Raw genomic sequence first — 6,000 nt, forward strand, 5'->3', positions numbered from 1 at the left:
TCTAACATCATCTTGTTTGCTTTTTCAGCAAGAGTTCAATTGGGATCCAAGCATCACAGATGCTGTCCGAACAGCTTATGACATTCAAGCTGATTGTCTTTCAGATCAAATTTGCATGAGTGGAAAGAGACACTGAAGAAGAGAGGACCAAATGATGCTCCAGACTGGATGAAGGCAAGGATAAATCTCTTTGGAGGTTACATGAAAATGTGGGGCACAAGCAAAGTGGCGGGGACTTCAAAAAAGAACTCCAAGAACAGGAAAAGTGAGAGCAATGGTCTGGGCCCAACTATTCACAACAATGGTGCAAAAACCTTGCAGAGGAGATGGGATGAATTGGTGAGTAAGAACAGATTTCCTTTATTTTCATGGTTTTTTTTATTGCTTTAAGTTTTTCTGATTCTTCTCAATGTCTTTATGTAGACTGTGGAAGGAAATGGTGAAGAGCCTGACATGCTTAGGTTCATGGAAGATGTTCACACAAGCAAGAAGACCAAAACAATTACTGATATGAAGGCTAAGAAGATCATCGAACAGTCTAAGGCAAAGCTTGCTGATATTGCTTCTCAAAAGCAGACTCAAGGTGACACCTCTAACACTTTGACTCAAGAGGAGATCAATGCAGTTGTACTTGAGGTAATTTTTGATGAGTGGAGATTTGGCTCATTCTAACCTGTGTTTACTAATTGTTTTAGGAGTTTTTGGAGTCTTTTCAGGAAGTTTCAGGTGACTTAGAGGGCTTATCAGAGGATTGGAGTGTTTAGAAGGCATTGGAGCAAAAGGAGATGAATCTGAGCAATAAGGAGCTATTTCATACGCTTTTGGAGAAATCATCCGCGGAGCACCTGCTCCCGGTTTGGACCCTTCATGGAGCACCTGCTCCAACCTCTGGAGAAAAATAAGGAAACGATTTTACCTAATCCTAAGTTGCGTGAGATGGAATAAAAAGCCCAGAGCCGCCTGTGTTTTATTATCACGTTTTTTCTACAGACTTTTTACGCATTAGTTTTGAGAGATTTCTGCTTGTAAGCAATTGGGAGAAGAATTCCTGCTACAGAGAAGAATTCTGAACCCTATTATCTCTTCTGCGATTTTAATTCATGAATTTCTTTTCATCTGTTGCTGTGTTTATTTTCTCCATGTCTGAGTAGTTCTCTTAGCTAGATTAAAGCGTTCAAAGGATTTCATGAGTTAAAGGATTAGATGCAAATAAGGTTTGATATCTATTGTCTTCACCATTGTTAGATTTAATGCTTAGGTTGAATTGATCACTCAATCTGCGATTTTAGGTTAATCTATTCATCAAAAGTGTAATAGGTTGCTAGAATAAACATTGGTGAGCGATTTGTCATTAGCCAACGACAGTTGAAGTTAAGGCAAATCGTGAACAGATCAAACCTGCTAGCTAATGCTTGTCTGCAATTTTCTAGGTTCAAACGACAGTTTAGGATTTAGGTTGTTAGACAAAGTTATCGAGATCACGACAGTGGATCGATAAGCTTTTCTGTTTGAATTCGAGACTTGCGTACACTTGTGCCCTGAATAGTCATCTGGTTCTTATCTCTGAAATTCCTGCGAATAGCTTTGGTCTAGTGCTTGTTTTAATTCGAATTTAAATCGTTGTTTGCCGTTCTGTTTACTTTTTTTAGTTTTCGCAGAAAATCATCTTTGTCTTAGCTTTAATTCAATCCTCACAAAGTCATAGAGTAGCACTGGTCCTCTGGATTCCGAATCCTTTATATTACAACTACATCACTATTCTATTGAAGTAGAAACTAGGAGTATATCCAGTGTGAATCAAATTTTAGCGCCGTTGCGACGGGGACCAATTCGTTACATTTGATTTTTGGTTTGAAATTCAGACTAAGACTTTACTAATTTTTTTTCTCTTGTTCTCTTGTCTGCGTGTGTTTCAGGTGTATGTCAAACATATCCACAAGGAGCAACTGCACCGATCTTGTTTCTTTGTCAAACACCGAGCTAGCAAGAGTTGAGCGAGAAAACAGACGTCAAAGGCCTACTCAAGCCAACATGGGCGATCAAGGCAACAATGACAACATGGCTGTCGAGCTGCAACAACTTCGACAGCAATTGGAGCAGCTGCAAATGGCGCAGCAAGACAGGGAGCAGCCACAGCCTGCTATTGGAGACAAGGACAGTCCGCATGCCTACTATCAAAACAGGGCTGCGATTGCTCCTCCAACCATTCTGAGGCAAGAATTTGAGATCAAACCTCAGCTGATCTCATTGGTGAAGCAACATCTCTTTCATGGGCTTCCTGCTGAGGTTCCGATGGACCACATCGAGAATTTTGAGGAGATTTGCAGCACGACTGGATCAAATGGAATACCAACCGATTTTTTGAAGTGCAAGCTTTTTCCATTCTCACTTGCGGACAAAGCTTTGCGCTGGCTGAAGTCATTACCACCTGGGTCATTGACTACATGGGAAGAGTGCAGATCAGCATTTTTGGACCATTTCTACACTAAGGCCAAAACTGCAGCTCTGAAGAACAAGATCTCATCATTTAAACAGCAACCTGGTGAAGCTTGGGAAAGGTACAAGGAGTACCGAAGAGAGTGCCCTCACCATGGGTTCTCTGATGAGCAGATTCTGTCAACCTTTTATGATGGTGTCAACTGGGATTACAGAAATGCTTTGAATGCAGCTAGCAATGGTGATTTCATGACTAAGTCCAAAGAAGCTGCTTATGAGTTGATTGAGAACTTATCTGCAAGCTCCAGCAACAAATCCCAAGAGTATGACAGGTCTAGCAAAGCAGTTCATAGTGTGGAGTTGAGCAAGATCGATGAGCTTACAGCAAAGGTGAATCTGCTGTTGAGAGAGAACCAGAGATCTGTGCATTTTGCTGATGTGGTTGGTGATGCACCTCTTGCTCAAGAGTTTGTAGATGCAGAGAATGATGATCAGATGGAGGTGAACTTCGTGAATGGACAAGGGTATGTGCAGAATCGCAGCTTCAACAACTTCAGAAACCACCCGAATTTGTCCTACAGGAGCAACAATGTTGAGAACCCTCAGGATCAGGTATATCCACAGCAAGGAGTACAGAATCAGTCAGGATTTCAAAAGAACTTCTCCAGCAATTTCCAAGGAAAGCAATTCATCACCAATCAGAAACGGTTTCAAGGTGGAAATCAGCAGAAGTTGCCTTTCACAAGTCTGCAATCTTCTTCGAGTTCCTCAAATAACTCGCAAGATGAGCTGAAAAATTTGATGCAACAGCTGCTGGTTAATCAGCAAAAGTCTTCCATGGAGATTAATGCCAAAGTGGACACCATGTACAATGATTTGAATGGCAAGTATGAGGCAGTGTGGACTCATGTGAAGAAGCTGGATATTCAGGTAGCTCAGACTGCAGAAGTTGTGAAGAGATCACCTGGAACTCTTCCTGGAAAAGGTGAAAACCTGAGGAATGAGTTTGTGAATGCTATTGAGCTGAGAAGTGGGAAGACTCTGCATGCTGCACCAACAAGTTCTGTCTCAGAAAAGTGGAAGAAAAAGGACGTGGAGCACCTGCTCCAGGGAGAGGAACCAGCTCATGACGTAAAAAAGACGATGGAGCATTCTTCCCCAACCGGAGCACATGCTCCAAAATCGGGAGCACCTGCTCCAGACGTAGATTTGACGATGGAGCACCCTGAGCCAACGACGGAGCACCTGCTCCAGCCACCTGCTCCAGCAAACATTCCTGCAAGAGTTTACACGCCTAAGGTACCTTACCCAGTTCCACCAAAGAAGTCCCGCAAGGACTTAGAGGAGGCAAAGTGCAGGGAGATGCTGAAAGATTTGACTGTAAAACTCCCTCTAGCTGATGCTGTTCAGATGATACCAGTCCTTAAAAGATACATGAAGGGGTTAGTGTCTGGGAAAGCTGTTGAGGAAGAGAGTGTCATGATGGTCTCGAAGGAGTGCAGTGCTGTGCTTCAGAACAAAGTGCTGAAGAAGAGAAGTGATCCAGGAAGGTTTGTTCTCTCAGTCAGAATTGGGAATGTGCTGTTTGCAAGGTCTCTCTGCGATCTGGGTTCAAGTGTGAATCTGATGCCTTATTCTGTAGCAAAGCGATTGGGTTACACCAGATTCAAACCGACAAAAATCTCGCTGGTGTTCGCCAACCAAATTCCCTCTTGGTATACTTGAGGATCTGCATGTTCAGATAGGCGATACACTCATTCCAGCAGATTTTGTGGTTCTGGAGGTTGATTAATAACCCAAGGATCCTTTGATATTGGGTCGATCCTTCTTATGCACAGCTGGTGCAATCATAGATGTGAAAGGAGGAGTGATAGATCTCCAGCTGGGAGATATGGTGGTGCGATTTGAGATGAATAAACTCCTCAAGAAACCAATGCTGGACGGACAGACATCTGTCATAGATGATGGTTCAGGCATTGCTGAAGAGGTTGCTGAAGAGGTTTTGGCCATCGATCCTTTGGAAGTTGCACTCACAAAAGCCGAAGGAGAACATGGGTATTTGAGTGAGGAAGCTGATGGGTTTGCAAGGATGCTGAATGCAAGCACGAGGATGCAAAGGCTGGTGGCGTACATGAGCTTAGAAGGCGAGGAGAGCTCACCTGCAGGAAAAGCCGACGGAGCACCTGCTCCGAATCCTGGAGCACCTGCTCCCGACGGCTTGATTGATGGACCTTGGAGCGAATTGAGAGCTCCGAAGCTTGAGGTCAAACCCCTTCATGTGGGGCTCAGATACGCGTTTCTAGGACCCAATTCGACATACCCTGTGATAATAAACTCTGAATTGAACAATGTAGAGATTGCCTTGCTTCTTTGTGAACACAGAAAGTATAGGAAAGCTCTAGGATATTCACTAGATGACATTCCAGGGATTTCTCCAGATCTTTGCATGCATAGAATACATCTAGAAGATGAATCGATGACTTCTGTAGAACATCAGAGGAGGTTAAACCCGAATCTACAAGATGTTGTTAAGAAAGAGATAATGAAACTTTTAGAAGCTGGTGTGATCTATGTGATTTCAGATAGTAATTGGGTTAGTCTGGTTCATGTAGTTCCTAAGAAAGGTGGCATCACTGTGATAAAAAACGATAGGAATGAACTGATACCAACTAAAACTGTTACTTGGCATCGAATGTGCATAGATTACAGGAAATTGAATGCTGCAACTCGCAAAGATCATTTTCCTTTACCATTTATCGATCAGATGCTTGAACGTTTGGCTAACCACCCTTACTACTGCTTTTTAGATGGCTATTCAGGTTTCTTTCAGATCCCAATCCACCCAATCCACCCAAACGACCAGGAGAAGACAACATTCACATGCCCTTATGGCACTTTTGCGTATCGCAGAATGCCATTTGGCTTGTGTAATGCTCCAGCAACATTCCAACGCTGCATGATGTCGATTTTTACTGACTTGATTGAAGACATAATGGAAGTTTTCATGGACGATTTTTCTGTCTATGGAAGCTCCTTTTCTGTCTGTTTGTCTAATTTGTGCAGGGTCTTGTAGCGGTGTGAGGAGAAGCATCTGGTGCTTAACTGGGAGAAATGCCATTTCATGGTGAGAGATAGGATCGTGGTGGGACACAAAATCTCAGAGAAAGGGATCGAGGTAGACAGGGCAAAGATCGAGGTGATGATGATTTTGCAGCCACCAACATCAGTCAAAGGGGTTCGCAGTTTTCTGGGTCATGCTGGTTTTTATAGATGCTTCATCAAAGACTTCTCAAAGATTGCTAGACCTCTGACGCAGCTGCTGTGCAAGGATGTGAAATTCGAGTTTGATGATGCATGTTTGGAGGCATTTCACACGATAAAAAGAGCTTTGGTCAGTGCTCCTATTGTCCAGCCACCAGATTGGGAACTGTCTTTTGAGGTCATGACCGATGCTAGTGATTATGCAGTGGGAGCAGTGCTGGGACAGAGGAAAGAAAAGAGGCTCCATGTCATCTATTATGCCAGCCGAACACTCGACGAAGCTCAGTGCAGATATGCCACAAC

The 6,000-nt window shown here is 43.3% G+C and overlaps 1 pseudogene; it reads right to left on the bottom strand.

The window, feature by feature from the left end:
• Nucleotides 1–2,502: 2,502 nt before the first annotated feature.
• On the bottom strand, nt 2,503–2,597 carry LOC112084233 (annotated as a pseudogene).
• Between the last annotated feature and the right edge of the window lie 3,403 nt (nt 2,598–6,000).

The sequence above is a fragment of the Eutrema salsugineum genome, unplaced genomic scaffold, assembly GCF_000478725.1.
Source record: "Eutrema salsugineum unplaced genomic scaffold, Eutsalg1_0 scaffold_5, whole genome shotgun sequence".
Taxonomy (NCBI): Eukaryota; Viridiplantae; Streptophyta; class Magnoliopsida; order Brassicales; family Brassicaceae; genus Eutrema; species Eutrema salsugineum.